This window comes from Camelus bactrianus, chromosome 29, assembly GCF_048773025.1.
Source record: "Camelus bactrianus isolate YW-2024 breed Bactrian camel chromosome 29, ASM4877302v1, whole genome shotgun sequence".
NCBI classification, from domain to species: Eukaryota; Metazoa; Chordata; class Mammalia; order Artiodactyla; family Camelidae; genus Camelus; species Camelus bactrianus.
This window is the reverse complement of record NC_133567.1, coordinates 17583842-17603216: the sequence shown is the minus strand read 5'-3', so window position 1 is coordinate 17603216 and position 19375 is coordinate 17583842. Positions and strand designations below refer to the sequence as shown.

Sequence of the window (19375 nt, the reverse complement as noted above, 5' to 3'; positions counted from 1 at the left end):
TTTTAATATTTTCTTATTTATGTATTTATCTATTAATATTTTCTTAATTCAACCTCCAAATGTAAAGGAAGAAATGCAATATTGTAAAGGGACCACAGGAAAATTTTCCTGGTTAGTATCTATTTTCCTTAGAGGAAGCCCAGTGTATTTTGCCAAAAAAAGTTCTTGGTGTGATAGTTAAAAAAAAAAAGAAACCTAACACATTAAAATAGAATAGAAACTGGAAACTTGCAGTAGATTGAATGAGCATTTCTATTTCTGGGAAAATTAGACATGTCCTGTGTGGACAGGGGTCTGAGGTTTGGCATGTATTTGATTTAAAGAATGATCTCTGTCTGTCTGAGGCCACTCTAATTGGATGCCTACTCATGCAAAACCCTGCACTAACGTTGAGAGTATGCAGAGGGGCAGAAGGATGGGTCCTTCTCTTGAGGGAGCTCAATAAATAAACACATCATTGGTTTTAACCACTGGGCAGGGGGAAGGACCAACACAAATAAAGAAAACACAATTTTTTTTCTATTAAATCTTACAGTATTATAAGTGTCAAATATAGCATAACTGAATAAATGTTGGCCTTGAAGTTAGAAGTCCTAGATTTAAAATTCTAACCTGCAGCTCATCAGCTACATGCCCTCAACAGAGTTAAATCCTCTCTCTGAACCCTCCTGTTCAGTTACAAAATTACAGCATTGGGGCTGTATTTCTGATATATGAGAGTTTCCAATAACATTCTTGTAGGACATGTTAGGTACGTATTTTAATAGATGTTCAGTGTTTGCATACTTGGTATATTACCAATGATTCTAGAAGTATCAGAGATTAGATCAGCATTTGGAAGAGAGCACTTGACAAGATGGGTCTGAATAGTTTTGCCCTCTGTAATGTTTGTGTTGATGAATCTGTTATGAGGTAGGATTTGTCTCTCACGCTAAACTTTGCAATAAGGTTTTCCTATGCTAAGCAGAAGAAGTGATCAGGTTAAGTTCCTAATTAAAGATTTGATATCTAGAGAGAAAGAAACAGAAACTCAAGGCTTCAGCCACAGGAATCAAGCTTAAATACACAGATGCATGGAAAAGTTCAACCTCTCAAAACCTGCTCACTCCAATGATGATTTTCTAGGGAAAAGATAACTTAAATCCAGGAAGTTAATGTGGAGAAGAGGGGATCATAATTTGAATTTAGCTTTTACATAAACAATATTTGCTTTAAATTGTATCTCATTTAGTATTAGAGTTTCATGAATACTAATTTCAATACTACCCAATGATATTTTAGTAGTTAATCTTAATAGAGGCCGGATGATTTCTTTTCTTCAAATTCTCCATTTATATATCAGAGCAAAATATTCTAACTGTATAGCCCAAGACCCAATGAAAGAAACAAAGTTAAGTTTGAAGCCAAAGTCCTTTAAATCATTCAACCACTTATCATCCGATGACAAATATCACACCTCGTAATATGGAGACAATAATTCTGACCTATCTCAAGAAATTGTGAGGACAAGCCTAAAGCATAGAACTGCATGCTTACACAATACGAAGCAGCTCTACTGGTGCATGTAGTGAGAGTAATGTGTTTGTGTAGCCTTCAATTTCCAGTTCTTCTCTTCCTGAACTCTCTGATCACTGGCCTCAAATGTGGGCTCAGACTCAGAGAATAAGCACAGGGTAGGGTAGCACAATTAGATTGTAAGTAGAACCATGTTCAGAATAGGAAGCAGATGCATCCTCTGAGAAAAACAAAAAAGAATGTGAACTCTTGTCAGCAGCAAATTAATCAATCTCTTTCTTCTTGCAAGGGTTATATGTTAAGACTATACCTAACATAGTTTGCAAAATACTAAATTTGAAGAGACTGCAAGTTTAAAGGGAATACTTCTAGACAATTCTAAGAGAACCAGATTTTTCTTTTCTCTAAAGAGATTAATAATATTGCAAATATGAAGCTGCTGGGCTTTGGAGAAAAAGCTTTTGTTTTCTTGAGAGCTGATATCAGCCAGTAACCCACATGCGGTTGAAATGCATCGAAAAAAATCTTTATTTGGGGGTTGCCAGAGGCTACTTTATGTCCATTTATCAACACATAAATAAGGGCAATGTCCTCTAAATACGTTAATCTTGTTAATCTTGTATCCATCACAACCCAAAGCAGAGGTTAACGGTGGAATTTTTGTTTTTTGAAAACAAGTAGCATCTTTTATCTGACAAAAAGAACCTTTATTTCTAGCTTGATAATGTCTACACATAATTGAGAACCATGACTATATCAGGCATTGTGCATAACTTCTACAAAATTGTCTACTTTCTCATAGCAGCCCTGTTAGGAGATTTTATTATTTCCAAATTACAGATGAAAATACTGTTGTGGGAGAGTAGTCTCTTGCCTCTTGCAGGAAAGAATTCAAGAGCAAGGCATGGTAAACTGAAAGCAAGTTTATTTAGAGAGATATACACTACCTGGACTGAGTGCGGTCTGTCTCACTCAGAAGGGAAAACAGCTCAGGAGATACACACTCCATAGGCAGAATGTGGGCCATCTCAGAAAGGTGAGAGGGAGAGAAGCTGAGAGGTGGAGAGGTATTCAGTTTAAACTAAAAGCAGATACGCACTCCATAGGCAGAGTGTGAGCCGTCTCAGATGGCAAAAGAGGGAGTGACCGCAAGGTGTGGAGTTGTTAGGTTTTATGCGCTCAGTAATTTCATATGCTAATGAGTAGGAGGATTATTCTGACTACTTTGGAGAAGGGGCAAGGACTTCCAGAAAATGCCCCCCACCCACTTTTTGACCTTTTATGGTCAGCCTAGGAACTGTCATGGCACCTATGGATGTGCCATGAGGCTCAAGGTCTACTGGAAGTCTAATCTTCCACCATCTTGGTTCTATCCAGTTTGTCCTGTCCTCAATTGCTGTGTCATTCCTTCAGTGGTTGGGCCCTGCCCCCTTTCCTCCCACTTCAATACTGAGTCTTAGAAATAAAGTAATTGGTTCAAAGTGGTGATAGCTTATCAGGATTCAAACACAGGTGTATCTGAGTCCATTGTCCATGATAAGATTCTACTCTACTACTGGAGTTTTTACTCTATTGTTTTTAAAGAAAAACAAGTCATTCAATATATTAATTTAAAATATTTTTATAAACAAAACTGAATTTTATATGGAGTTAACCATACATGTTGTTTACGATCACATCTAATAAAAGATCCTTGAAAAACAGCTCCTGTATTATTACTGAAAAGAGTGTATTTGTTCAACTTTTATCTACTTCCTGTACGAGCCGTTGCATGCTCTCTTCCTTTATCTGCAGCAGTCAAATCTAACTAAGAACATTTGAGTCCAGGCATGCAATTCTCTAGTGTAAAACATTTCTCCTGAGTGCAGCCAAATTCAGCTTTGAGTGTTACTGTGTAATTTACATGGTCTAATATCTAAAGATGGGGGTAGGAGGGAGAGATTGACTATGTGACACAATTGAGGTTTTCATTTCAGAAAAAACCCCAAATACTTCTCTGGGTAAAGGCATCTCCATTAATAAGTGCTTTATCGTACTACTCAGCGATTTTGATTCCTCAAGGCCACTTAATTATAAGAAAAAATAATACACTGCTATTTACCTAAGTGGAATTTATTTCTTGCATGAGCAAAATTTTACTTTGACCTCAAGCACAGACTAACATGTTTGAAATACTCACCTAAGGGTAAGAATTGCTTTGCACTTTACCTTCTTGCTGCTTATCTACAGAACCTCAATTCTTGGACTCATACTAAGACGTATGAGGCAGAAATATAGTCTTTTGGTAAAGACATTTTTATAAAACTCAGATTTCATTTAATGGGACTCCTAATTAGAAGATTATTGAGGTTTGTGAGAACATCAGTCTTCCAGTCTCAGATCCACCACTAGACTGGGGGTAGTTCACAGACTTTCTCTATTTTTGTTTCTTCATAATTAAAAAAAAAAATGGATGGAATATCCTGCCAACCTAAGTCTTTGATAATTAATTAATATAATTTTATAAATTACATATTATATAATTTATAAAATTAATACATTTTCTGCTGAGATACTATAAATTAAAATTCATATGTATATCTGAGGCTAAAAATGCAGGGCAAGTTCAAGTTGGCATTTTTATTTCATTTGTTCAACCTTGTTCTTTCCTTTTCTTCCTTTGGTGCCTGTTTATTTTTTAAATGTTAGTATAAGTTCTCTTTAACTATGGGCAGAGTTGTTGTGGTACTGTGGCTTGTCTGGAAGTACACAGTTGAATTTAAAAGTAGAGTTAAGACTTCTGGATGCATTAGGGAAAAAAATAAAAACTGTTCCTTAGGAAGTCATGCTCTCCCAAAAGGTCTCTTCTTCGCCAAAGAAGCTAACTTACATGCTCACAGGAAGGTCAAAGTGCAAGGGACTTGTCCCAAATAGTGACTAATCCATTCATTCATTCCTATAGGGGGATTTCACAAATTCCTCCTTGTTTCTCAAAAAAAAAAAAAAAAAAATACTGTTTACAATAAGACATTAGACCAGAAAATCCTGACTAATTTGTTAGGAGGAAAAGAAATCTAGGCAAAGCGATGTATATTTATTCAAGGGCATGACTTGAGAATAAGAGCAAATTTTCCTGAAAAGGCTTTTAGACAAGCAAACAAACCCAGCCTTGTCAAGTCATAAACATAGCACAGACTTCAAGAAAATAGGGCCCTGCCTCCTTGTTTTCTCTAAAATAATGAAGGTTGATGACTTGACACCACCATTCTGGCTTTTTACAATTTGTCTCTATTCTCCTTTTGCCAGTGAAGTTATCACCCTTTTTTCCAAAATAGGTTGTGTCCCCATTGCAACTTCAAAAGCTTTTGACAGCAGGGTGGAATGAGATGAGTCCCCCTTCTTTTCTTACAGTCTTCCATCCATCTCAATATTACAGGTGTGCCCTGAGTGTCTTCTTTCATGGAAAATTCCAGCATCAGACACACTGGATTCTAGGCTAAGAGTTAATTTGTTGATGTCAGGTGCACATATGCAGTGATTTTCATAGCTAGATACCTCCTGTAACTATTATGCTGTTGCCTTGTTCTTTTCCTTGTGTTGTCCTTAATTTGGGGGGGGGGGGCGGGGAGAGTGTTTTAGTTTCAGATTTTCCCAGATCCTTTTTGGACTTAGCAAGCAAATTCATTAATATATATGTTCTATTTTGAAAACATATTTGTGAATGCCATTTTGCCCCTTAAGAAAATTAAAGAAATCTAAGGAGAGTGAATATTCAGAATTTTTCTCAAAGTATAGAATCTTAGTTATTAAATGTCAGGTAAGTATATATAGAGCACTATTTCCATTGTCAAGGTAAAATGCATATTCCTCAGTTTCTACAATGGCCTTAGTTCCATGACTAATTTTTTTATTTTTTACTAATTTTTTACATTATTGTGGTTGTATGTGGTATGTATGTCCATGTAATAAAAAAAAATTATTGTTTGGAAATATCTCAAGCAAGCAGAACTTCTCCATCATTATGTTTCAAAACATCTAAAATTGCATCATATCTGGTTCACTGGCCAAGACTGGTTAATCTGTTGTTAAGGTTTTTGTCTAGAATATTATATTTCAAGAATATTATAATAGACATGCTAGAATTTCCTATTGGTGTTTAAAGTTTATTTTTATAGTATTTTCACTGTTTCTCATCACATTTTAAGTGGTAATTGTAGCAATATCATCTGCTTATTGGTGTAATCCACAGATGCCAAAATGAATTCTCTGACACTAGTATTTAAATAGATACTCTACATCTTCTTTGCCTATCAACTAAATTTTTCTTCATTGTGTATTTGTATTCTTAAATTGATTTATTTTATTTAATGGTCAAAAATATAAAATTCATAATCTAATTCCCGACAAACGAAACCACATTTCTTCCAGTCATCCGTAAGTATATTAGCAACTAAACACAAGACTTCAAAGAGTTAGGTAGATTAGACACTGTGTCATAGAAATATTGGCTATTGACTATGATAGGAAAGTCCAAAGCCTTTCTAAGTTCTGTATATGTCATTGTTTTATTCTTTTACAATTTTGTTTTAAATTAGTAAGTGAATTGTTTTCTGAGTGGAGTCTTCTGGGTTCTCTTGAGATGTCTGGCTAGCAATGATATACCAGCCTTGGCTTATCTGTTGCTTTAATTCAAATCAAGACTAATCCAGATACAGTGTGGTCACCACTAGTTTGACTCTATCTCTGGTTAAGTGTTTTACCAACAGAGTATAAGGAAGATGCTTCAGGCCTCCAGGAAAGTAGAAAGATTCAGTGGCAACAATGATAAAGAATAGAATAATTTTACCATGAAAATTAAATTAACTTTACCAGGGGCAGAAGAAGCATGGGGAATGGGGGGGTCCTTGAAACTTCTATGTGATAGCCCAGAGGCTCCAATACTTTGGATTTAGCTCTGTAAGTAAAGCTGTGCAATCAACAGTGAAGAGGAGAGCCAAAAGAGGAAAAAACTGGGACAGATTTTAGATTGTATCAAAATTAAAAGAAGCAAAAAGTGCAAGATGTCTCCAAATAAAACTGAAAATGTGACTTTGACACATAATGTTACACTTTGGCAGTCATTGCTATCAAGTTTTCAGGGGTTTTATCACAAATCAGCCTTAAAATGTTCCCTTTTCCAATCTTCAGAAAGCAGGTAAATCATAAAACCCAAAAGGATGGATCCTGGGGGGGAAAAAAAACTGTTCCCAGAATTGGAGGAACTGATGCCATTCAAATACTTCCACATCCCTAATAACCAAGTCTCTTTTAATATGATGAAGAAAAGTATAAAATCCATAGAAGATACAATCTTTACTACATAATTTTATCTAACACTTTTTTTTTCCTTTTTTGCTATATGACTCCCCACTAGAATATAACCTTTTTGAGGGCAGAGATTTCATTGTTTTTGTTCACTCTTTATATCTAGAAACAGCCTTAGGTACGAAGCAAGACCTAAGAAAACAGTGGTTGAATAAATTAACTTGGAATTTTCAAATTCACTTTAACCCCCTTAAAATCTCAATATCTCACTCACAGTCTAATTTTCCATATGCACACATCATTATGCCGTCTTCTCATTTTCCCACTCAATGCTCAGAGGTTTTACAAGTTTTGACAGTACAGCTCACAGTTCTGTAAACTCATCCTATACTCATCCTATTGGATAATTTTATTTCAAAAACTATTTTCCTGACATGCCCCCAAGAGTTCCCCACATCTTTACCTACCACCCACCTGTATCTTTTCTCAGCTGTAAAGGAGACCCCTGTCAGTGTCTGTCTTTACACTTTGTAAACATCAGCTGTAGCTTTTGATTCCTTGCCCTATCAGTTACTCACTTCCATTTTTGTCCCCTCCTTGTCTGTTTTCTCCTTATTTTCTGTCTATCCTCCAATTCAAGTCTATATTGCGTGAGGATGGAGTCCTTCCTCACTCCTTTCTTTTTCCTTGCTTGTCTTAGTGTGTTTGGGCTGCTGTAACAAAATGCTATAAACTCAGTGATTTATAAAGAACAGAAATGTATTTCTCAAAATTCTAGAGGCTTGGGAATCAAAGATGAACTCACTGGCAGATTTCATGTCTGCTGAGAGCCTGCTTCTTGCTTTCCACATGGCCATCTTTTCACTGCATTCCTCACAGGGTGGGAGGAACAAGGGAGCTTTCTTGGCCTCTTTTATAAGGATACTAATTCATTCACAAAGGCTCTACCCCCATGACAATCACCCCAAAGCCCCACTTATTAATACCATCACTTTTTGGTTTAGTATTTCAAAATATAAATTTGGGAAGACACATATAGTCAGACCATAGTACTACCAAATATTTAAAACAATAATGTGGACACCACTCACTTACTATATAATTTATATATATGTATATATATATATATATATAGAAAAATATAATTTATTAATATTTTGCAATTAAGCATCTCCCTCAGCCCCTATCTACTTCAATAAAACTTCCACTTTCCAAACTCACTTCTTTCAGCCTTGAATAAGTTGTCTGAAGCCATACCATACATAAGTTGGGGGTTAGAGACGTACCTTTGATAAAAATCAAGTTTTCCTTTAATAATTTCAATATATGCTAGGGGTCAGGCCAGCAATATATGCTAGGTGATGGATGATACATTGGACCAGGCACATAGCTAAGTCTATTCCCTTTACTCACTACTAATTTAACCAAAATTAATTAAAAGATGGCAGTGCCTATAACGGTCCAGGGAGACAGTGATGAACACAGAGCTATCCAGTGGGGTAAATGGGCCTTTACTATTAGATCAGTGAGAGGCTCACTCTAGCAGAGTATGCATTGGGTACCACAGAGGCAAGGGGTAAGGAACTTAATTCAGTCTGGAAGGAAGGAAGAGGCAGTCATCAGGAGGAGGTGGCCTAAGACATCAATATTCAAGGATGAGTAAAAATTAGCTAGGTGAAATGTTAAGAGTGAAGGTGAGAGATTCAGCCCATTGCTTCTCTAACACCAGTGCGATCACATACACTTGAACTTCACAACCCTTCTAATTTCCTCACTCCTTCTAAGCAAATTATAAATTCCCAAAACTAGTGGAGAGATCACCCACAATGTGGTTTCAACCTGACCTTCTAGGCATTGAAATAGTCACTACAAAATAAATTATTCATCATTTTCTAAGACCCCAAATATCCTTTCTCATTGGCTTTTTGCTTCTTGGCTTTTTGCCCACATAAAACACCCTGTCAAATATTTACCCATTTTGAAAAGATAGTTCCCAATGATTGCCTCTTTAATTACCCCTTCTCAGGCAATTATTTCTGTCCTATGATAATTTTCCTTTCAATTTAAAGAACAAATGTCTATTTTCATGAATTTTTCCCTTCCTAGCTTATGAGCACTTCATGGTAAAGAACCCTGTCTTAGCTACTTTTTGTGTCCCTCACAACCTAAAGAAACAGTGCCTTTAAAACATTAGCTTTTCAATAAATTATGGATCAATATATAGCTTGATCAATAACTTTTCCTCAGAAATACAGTTCTGGGCATTTTGTTTTAGTTAAGAAGGTAGTTCAAAACTTTAGCCCTAGATCTCCACGACTGTATAAAATTCGTAGTCAGTTACCTCATTATTGATCTCACACAGCATTATCCTGAAAACAAACTGGAAAGGCTAGATTCACTACAGAAGCCAAAGACTTGCAATGAATCTCAGTATCATTACCTCACATAATTTTGCAACAGAATTCAAAATGTGCCTTGGCGGAAAATATTGCTTATCACTCTGGAAAGGCAAAGTTCCATGTTACTCAAGATAAAAATTCCTTTCTCTTGAAGGGGCCCTGAGCATTTGAAGTGAAGCAGCAAACAATAAAATGTTTACTCAATTTATATTCTACAAGGTACATTACGGAATAGACCCTTATGGGCAGAGCTTAGAAAAACTATGTTAAAAGTTTTAGAGCAGGAAGTAATGTATTTTCAATCCTAGTCATTAGCTTTCTTAGACAATATTTAGTCTCTAAAATGTGGGGAAAAGGCCTGTGTTTGTATTCAGTTCTGCTGCTGATCTCTGCTTCTTTCATAAAATCTAGAACTTTCGGTCACATGAATGGATTTAATACTGTGCTTTGGTTTTTGATTTTATAGGGTCATCAAAAGACCTTTCTTTGATTTTGTTTTTCCCTAAATGCTGATGCTCTGCCTGTGTTCCCCCACAGGCCAGGCAGTTGATTTCTCTTAAAACGTGACACATCTAAAAGACAATAGCTGAGTTAATAAAATTTTCAAGTTAGAAATGTCACCATAAGCATGTGTTTCCATTCATAAGCTATGTCTTGAACACACACAAACTATCTTTTGTCATCTGGTTCTGTCCCATTTCAAAATTAGTCTCTGCTGTTAATTAGAAGTGACTACAATTTGATTAATCTCAAACATGTGTCACATATAAACAATGTGGAGGAGTGAATTCAGTATTTTTCCACTTAGAGTATGCATGATGTTCATGGAAAGAAGCTGAATGTATTTTTAAAAAAATCTGAAATCTAATGTTAGCACCCTGAGAATATTGTCAGTGTAATACAGTCTGATTTATTTGAAGTATTAAACTCAGAGAAAAACCTAAGTATAAACAGTTTCTTTGGCTGAAAATGTAGACATTAAGAGACTTTCTCTCTCGCTGTTATACTTTTAAAACTCATTTCTTTACCTTAAGAGTCTGTTTCTTCACTTTGAGAATTCACTTGATCTTGGTCTTTGTTTGGTTTTTGCTGTTAACTCTTTTGGCAAAAACTTCCAAATACCTGCAGACTCACAGGAGACAAACCCATATTGACTTAGCTTAGAGAAAGGAAAGTTTCAATTAACAAGGGGAAAATGTCTCTTTGGCTTAATTTGAATGATCATTATCATTATAGGATATGTACTAAAACACTCATTTTTCCAAGTGCTAATTAAATTTCCATAAAGGCACTCAGCCTTTAACCAGATTATACTAGAAAAATTATATGATAAAGTAGTTGTGATTTAAGAAACAGTGATTCCGATTAGGTTTTTCTGTTGAGCTTTCTAACAACAACAACAACAAAATGTTTTTCTTTCTTATTACACAGCCTGCAGTAATAAGTGAAATATAATCCTAATTAATTTTTCCTACAGCTGTGTATAAATCAATGGCTGCAGCATCCCGAAGGAAACACACACTGCGGTCATCCAGGTTCCTAATGAATGCAAATAGAATGACCTTTTTCTGACAACTATGAATACCATTCCACAATTTTACCATGAAAATCGCTGCTATCAGCAATTCATACAATAAACATGGAGACTACAATAGCTGTAAATAACTATTCATTATGGTAAGAAAGGAATGGGAGAAAAAAACCTAAGCCTAAGTTATGCAACTTCTAAGCCCTTGCCTGATTTTTATATTTCATTTTGATATGGAAATTCTGTCACACAGGTAACCAGTCATCACTTTAATTCTTTCTCCTCTATTCCAGAAGAAAATAGACTAAAATAATTCAATGTTTTGTATTATTGAATTGAGAGATTCAAAGTTAAAATACTTTTGTAAGGGAAATAAAATCTCTCAATCAAGAATATAGTAAAGCTCTAAACACTATATTCAGATAATTAGAAGACCATTATTAGAATTCCACCAGGGGAACGAGCATGCGGATGAATTTAAAAGCTATGAAAACAGATAATGACATAAGGATGACACCTATGGGAACCTGAGGAAAGATAAGGAGTCATTCAACTGCATTATTGTCCATTTTGACTGAAGAACCACTTTATTTCAAAATGCAATAAAACTACATGCCCATACACAGTTTCCCACAAAACTCCATTATAGCCATGAAGATGTCTCATTAAGTAGACGTTAAACTCAAATTTTATAAGAAAAGTAGTTAAATTTGTTAAACCTAATTTTGCTGCTCTCTATGTATCCGTATACTGAACACTCCCGTTGTTTGCTAGAGCCAAGAATATAATTAGCCTCTAGAATTCAAATACTTTTTAAAAAGAAGACTCCCAAACTGCAACAAGTTTCAAAAAAGGACTCGCATCAAGATTACTCCATTTCCACAAAATTCCAAAAATATTTACTCCCTTTCCCTTATTCTATGATTAATTGTTATACCTCCATCCAGGACTGGAGATTATGATCACATAATTATTTGCTATCCCAAATAGGTATTAATGACATGATTTAATGTAGAATATATTAATAGAGCAATCTGAATTTACTGTGGTAAATAGTTGGACTATTTTTTTTATAAAGCCAACTTCCTTTCAAATCATGAGCTATTTTAAACTCCATTCAAACAATTTCTTGAAACAGTTAAGAGAGCATTTCTGTGACTGGGGTCAGGCCATATCAGGCATAGATGGTATTTTTTACCTGTATTAAACAATCTCCACTTGATGACATCTCCTGAAGATGTCTATGCTCTCACACCTGTAATGCTTTCATGTTCAGAATGAATCCCTGCTACCGCTCACTCAGTATTGATCTCAAAGGCATTTCTCCCAATCCTCTTCCCAGTGTGGTCACTGAACAGTATCAGAGTTCAATAGGAAGATCAGCTGCTCATCCACTTTTTTGCTAAAGCAATTTGTATTATGGATTTATTTGAGCAGTCTACAGTGGCAGTTGCTGTTTTTACTATTTAAATGCTTTGATTATCTGACCTTGCTTACTTTATCTTTCTAAGTGCTATGCATGGGCTTTAAAATTGATCAATAAGTGGGGATTCCTCTACAGGATTATGTTGAAATCAATCTCAATTCAGACTTTTTGTATTTTATGTTTATTACTAGATCTGTCGTAATTGCATTCCTCATTTTGGTAAATAATTTTAAAACACATCCTTGATTACATAGGTAAGAGTCTTCTAAGACCCATACATTATAAAAATAACTTGTATTCTTTATACATTGTTTTATTCATTCTTTTAATGTGAAGCAGGAGAGCATTGATTCCTAGATATTTTATTCAAATATCTTTGCATTATAAATAAAAGAGCTATTCCATTAGAAGGAAAAAAATAGTTACATATATGCGAGCAACTGAAAAATCTTGAAATTCATTAATGGGCTATATTAATTGTGATACCTGTGGAATTTCAACAAGCATTACCTATACAAATATTTTGCATATATAAGTGTTTATAAGACTTTTAACAAAATAACATTCCATGGAAGAAGAATCAAAGCAAATTCTCAATATTTATATCTTTGAAAATCAATTGAAAATGAGCTGTAAACTTGTTGAATATCAAAAAGATTAATATTCAATATAATAAGAAAAATTTATCAGTTTCACACTCTCACTACTAAAATGGGATGTTTTACTCAATTTTTTATTTTGGATTGAAAGAGAATTAAATTAGAAGCTTAAAATGCTTTGAATACTTCTTAAATAAAATCTATGAATTTTAAAGCTAAATTCCCGTATTATTTATTAATGATTTTGAATAAAAATAAACTCCTAAAATTAACTATATAAAGCATAAACATTATGAATTATCTTACATAACTATTAAAACTTGCGCTAAATATTTGGTCTAATTTAATCATATTTCTGCATGTAGTCCCATGAAGCTCCTGAATTTTATCTTTGGATCAATTTATCCTAACATTAGATTTTTCAAAGTCATAAATAAAAGAAATACATATATGAGTCAGAAAAAGGAATTGATGTCATCTGTTTTAATCCTATTTCAAATCCAATCTGATGTCTAAATACCTCTGTCATCAACACTTACATAAAATTACAATGAAGTATTTTCCACATAAGTAAACAGGAGTATAAAATCTGTGATTTGCTCCAGTAGCCAAAAATGCAAGCAGTAAAGCACCTAAGGTAATCAAACATATGATTAAACACAGAAAATGTGCAATATCTTCACCTGTGCAAATAAAACATGTTTTTGCTTAAATAATTTTAAAATCTTTCACAGGACTAGAGAAATATCACATACGTCTAACAGGTATATATTCACATTTTCATACTTTGAAATTATTGGCCAAAATAACTTAGCATTTAACAGCTTTCATTTCAGAGTACATTATAGCTGATTATTACAATAAGTTTTCTTCTGCTGCTCCAATTAAATAAGATGTGATGTATGAATGAATAAAAACAAAACCATCACAAGATAGTTCACTTTAATAGTCACATGCATGAAATTAGGTAGGAATATTAAGATTCCTAAACATGAAAAGAATGAGAAAAAGATGAAGAAGTTTAATTACCAAATATTTTGCCATAATGATGTTTCCAAACACTCTTATAACCTGTGAGTTCCTTTCTACTGTTTCTGGTAGAATAACACTTGAGGGAAATCATTTTCCAGAAAGTTTTGCATCTTTGTAGATCACAACCTTGGCAAGACATGTCCATACTTTTTTCCTCAAGTGGGTAAATATTAAGAGAGAAGAATCCAAGTTTCATGATGCAGCAACACAAAGCTGGGAAGTGAAAATTATGTTGCAGCAGAGTCTTGAAAATATGACTGTAAAAGTTAATCAATAAAATGTCTATTCCTGTCTATTCACCGGAGGCCCCAGCTGCATAGCTGCACTCAATCGATACTACAAATTATTACGATTTCCAGGTTCCCACTGGACATTCAGAACAAATCTTTCAAGTGTAACAGGCTTATACTGAGTATATGGTGTGTGTTCTCCACATTTAGGTCAAAAAGAGGAGGGGAAAAATAAAATCTAAATCCTATGTGTTCTTTAAAAATTCAGCTTTATGGAACCAATAACTTACAGGTCAAGTTTTAATGTTAAAAACATCTTTTCAATTGCCAAATTCTTTGCATGCTTCTTTTTTTTAATTGTTCCATATTTAGTTCAGAAATGACTTAACCTAGTAATAGATTTTGGTGATATAGGAACCTGGCTAATTCTGAATGACTCTTCCAAAGTAAATGAATGAGAAAAATAGTTATTTATCAAAAAATCACTTGGATATATTACCGCTATTAGAAAGGTAATTGTAGGACTCTGACAAATGTTTCACATTGTAGCAGATCCCTTAAAGCACACATTCTAGTTACTGCTTTTATGACTTATTCCAACACATTTTAAAAATCATGTTTGAGGTTTTCCATTTTTTCTATTTTTGTAAAACAAAGTCATAATTTCAGAAATGAGTTTCTCTTTTTCTGAAAAAAAAATAAAAAGCCCCAGAGTGTTTTGTTCTAGTGAGATCCTCTGCTCTCTGCAGGAAAATTTGACTGAGATTACAAACTCTAGCAACTACTCAAGTCTTTGGCCTTAGCATTATGATCTGTACATTTCATTCCCGCATCTCTTAGTCAAAATCCAAAGACATTTCCAAATAAAAGGATGACTGGTTAAGGGAAATAACTAAAATGCTTTCATGACTTAAGGCTCCTAAATTGGCCTTTCTTTCTACTGATTGGTGAACACTATGGTGTCTGGCACCCCCCCAAGACCAAATCAATTGGTAAACTTGATCAATTCATGCCACCTGTCGATCAAGTGGGAAAAAATAACAATAAACAGAATTTTTTGTTTGCTAGGCCAAAAAGAGTTTGATTTTTATTTGACATTTAAACAATAGCATATTTTTTCACATATCACAGAAAACATATAGACACATATACCTAGCATGTAGGCATATCCTGTGAGTGTACATTGAGGCTACATTTTAAAAGAAAGACAAACTTCTCTTAAGAAACCATCATTGTTTTGATTATGATCACTTATCAGTCTCTTTAAAATTTAACAACATCTTCTTATGTCTTAGTAATATTTCTGTTTTGTGACTTTTAAGATAGCTAATTGCTAAAAACAGTTGCAAACAGTTAGACTTCAAAAAAATTTTGTTACAGTTTTAACTACTCTCTTAGATGGCATTTGTAGCCCTTGCCAGCATTTTCACATTGAGAGAGAATATCCTACTTAATACATGATCAAGCTGTATTGGAAAATAAAATAGATAAAGATAGATCAAATGTATAGGACCTTGATTTTTTTTTTATTGTAATTTAACTCAGTGAATCACTGTCTGGTTTATTTACTCATAAAATTCAAGATTGAAAGCAGATTTTTGCATGCCAGTTTTCAGAGCAGAAATGATATTTTTTGTAGGTATACTGAAAAAAATGTGCCTTTATAGTAATGTTTAACTGTAGGAAAAAAATGTTAGCATTATTTTAACAAAAATAAGTTAACATAAATACTATCATTAGTTTTAGATTAATGCTCACTATAATTTTATATATTCCTATTTAAATATCTCTTAAGCATTTGATTCCCCTAATATAATTTTGCTTTTTAAAAGACCATAATATTTATAACAATAGTACATTACTATAGCCATTCCCAAAGAAACTTTGCCCAATATGCTTTAATCCTTGGTACCGATTTCTGCTCTTTAATATTTGTTAAATGTGGCTTTTTTGTTGTCTGAGTTCTGGCATCTGACTAAAGGTACATTAATGGCAAACACGGTTTATCTGACTGTTCAATTTTATTTAGGAAACACATAAAATTTCATCCTCTGTTTTATAATTATTTTTAATACCTTGTAATATTAAACCATTGGATTAAAACTGAAATACATTACTCGTGAATAAACTTCAAAACTTTTACTTTTACATTTGTATATTACTAGCTATAAACTATAAATCCAAAAAGAATTCTGTTTACCATTTGCAATATTTTGAAATCCTCTTGATAGACATATCAAGAGTCACAGTAGTGGAAGTTTAGATTTGTACTTCCAAAGATCAAATCAAATATTTGTTAATAGAAATACACATTTTCATTTTGGCCTCAGGACTGTGTTCAAAGTTATGAGTGACAAGGGAAAAAAAAGAGTTTAGAGGTGTGTGCTTTATCTTACTGCGATTACTCAATGTAAGCAAAGTTCAGTGAGTAAAGTGTAATTCATAACAAATAGAGAAAGAGACAGAGAGAGAAAGAGAAAGATTCACTTGGGCTATGATACTCTCATCATTATTTTTTAAAACAGACTAAGAAAATCAAGCAAAAGACAGAGAAGATAGAATACTTAATTATCAGAACACACACACAAAAAGAAACTATTTAATGTGTATTTGAAAAGTAAATGACAAAACACTGCATGGATATAGTAATTATATAAAGATTTAGATAATAAAAACAGAAATCAAATACTAGATGTTTCACTAAGAAACACTTGCAGGAATGTTTCAAAACAACCCAGGTCTGTATGACTTTTCTTCATAGTTCCTTACATGCCTCAATGGCTTGAACAAAAATTTCTACTCTAAATGTCTCTCAATTTAATAGTGTCTTGCTTAGAGCTACTACTTTAACAAAAAAGAAAGGCAACAAGAGCCATATGTAACCTTTGGACTCCAAAAGGAGAAAGAAGAGAATGCCATTGGCAGATAGGTGCTACAGAAACACAGTGTATTCTTTCCCTTGAACCCTACCTTGAACATTTCTTCATAGTTAACAAGAAGGTTGCCCACCACATCATTATTTAGATTCTGGACTAGGACAGTCACCGTTTTCAACACATTCTATCTCAGTTCAGAAATGCTGCAAAGTTAACGTTTATCTATTTTGGAAGCAACGATTGATTGAACAAGGTAGCATATTTACACATCCCCTTTTGCAAGACAGAGAGAATGAAACATTTAGCAACTAAAGTCAAAAGGACTGACTTGATTTTGGTTTGTAAAGTAAAACTTTCTGAAATACTAAAAAAAAAAAAAAAGGACTCACTTGTAATCATTTTTTTCTTCTTCAGAAGCAATAATCCCTTCTGTCACTGTCTTCAGCTCTGCCTGGGTTTTCTACTGTTCTGTTCTTGGCGAACTGTTTCTGTTATTTGCTCAGTTTAGCTGCTCTTGAGTAGCTTTCAAGCTGGATTCCATTAGAAGAAGTTTTTCATCTTGACTGGCAAGTTCTTGGGCTGAAAGATAAAACAAGAACATTGCCTTTTAAAAAACCATGCTAATGTGTGTGTGTGTGTGTGTGTGTTTTTCTTTTGTTTTTGGTTTAAATGTTATGCAATGCAACTTTGAGAAAGATTTAAACAGATCCTTCTTGTCCAAATACAAGCTCCTGCATTCAAATTTTCAGATTCCTCTATCGAAAGCACAAGAAAACAAAGGTATGAATGAAGAAATACAAGGTGCGTGTCAGTAATCTCAAGTTTATAAAACGTTTGAATCCAAAAGTTAGATGTCTTAATCGGAACAGTTCCCTGAGTTTATTTGTGAGAATTTTGCTGCTACATAATGTATTATAAAAGAAAAACGTTAATATGTAGTATTCTTGTTCTTTCTTTAGTCTAGGTCTCTGGCATATGTAAATATATTCACATAGACAAAGACTGGTATATTATAAATTATGCCAAAATGTTGGCTCTCCACTGATGTATTTTCATGTATATTATTTATGAAATTTAAACACTTTTTCAAGGTCATCCAATAGATGGCACTCTTTCATTAGACCAAAGCGGACTCAGACCGTATGCTTCAAGCTCTCAAAAAATAAGTGATTTAAGACAAAGACATTTTTCCTTTGTTCTTTGTTGACTGTATTCCTAGAGATATATATCTGTATATTTTGTTTGAATATTTCCGCTTTATAAAAGTGTTTATCTGTTTTTTTTTTTCCAATTGCCTCAATAACATGTCATAAGCTGTAAATGTTATCAGGCTTTTAATTTTATTTTTAATCATAGGTTTGGGTATATATTTATATACATTATGTTGTATAGTACATTTTGGAGGTATTCTTAAATATAACTAGATTTTATATAATCCATTGCATTGAAGATCATATTTTATGAAAATCAGTCATTTCAATCTGGCAGTCCAAATGAATTAAAAAAGAAGTACTTTTAGGATCTTCAAATCAATCTAAATAGAAATGGAGAAGGCCATATTTTTATTAAAAAGTCATCTTCCCTTTTAATGAGTCTCTTTTTATGTCCAAAAAATGGTGTTTATATTAAGCTTCAATAAAGTTGGAAACCAAGGTATTAATTAGTCTTACATCAGATGTATCTTTTACAGGCAATCCCATAAAGAAGAAACTCTATATAAATATTCTGCATTTATCACTCATCTTTGAAGTTGAATGATATCTCCCTTATAAATTAGATCTAAGAATATCTGATTCTCCGTTTCTCGTTTATAGATTTTGAGCAGCTGAGTGCTTATCTTTTAATAAATATGTGCATACATGTTTGCTTTGTTTCCTTGCAAGTATTCAAAATGACCAGTTTTGCCTCAGAAGAAATTACAGCATCTACTATTTTTATAGCTTAAACCTGCTATATATTAACAGTTTAAATTTGTGCCTCAGGAAACCACAGAGCTAAGGCAAACAGCTAAATATTTAACAAGGAAAAATGCATCACCCAGAGCTCATCTTTATTAAATTCCAAATACATCGAAATCTCACTGAACAAATGAGTTAAATGTTTAATAATTTCAACACATGTTAAAATGTGTTGGGGGGAAATCCAATAAAGAACTTACAAGTTTGCTTTCAGAATTAAAAAAGAAATTCTTCAAGCTTAAAATATGTAAAGGTGCTGTAGCCTTTCCCGGCTGACCAGTAAGAAATGTAATGAAGTGAAAACCATCAATATTTTTATAGTGATATGTTTTTAGCATGGTTAATGTAGTTGCATAAATAAAGTGCAATTTTTCATTTTATCTGCTTTTTCGCTTTTCCCAATTTATCTATTTCTTATGGAAAAATACCTAATACCAAAACTTTTTAAATGAGATTAAGGAGAATTTTCAGACATTGACATGGAGAGGTTAATGGTCTTCAAGTTAAAAGAAGGGATTTTGACAATCAG

At 33.5% G+C, this 19375-nt stretch overlaps 1 long non-coding RNA gene across 1 annotated transcript in view; it reads right to left on the bottom strand.

Annotated features, from left to right (window-relative positions):
* Nucleotides 1-17534, bottom strand: part of LOC123615978 (uncharacterized) — a 36929-nt gene extending 19395 nt beyond the window's left edge. The window contains exons 1-2 of the long non-coding RNA XR_006723836.2: nt 17278-17534; nt 10226-10319 (exon numbers count right to left, since the gene is read on the bottom strand). This is a non-coding gene — a long non-coding RNA (uncharacterized LOC123615978). The remainder of the gene's footprint in view (nt 1-10225; nt 10320-17277) is intronic.
* Nucleotides 17535-19375: the final 1841 nt, after the last annotated feature.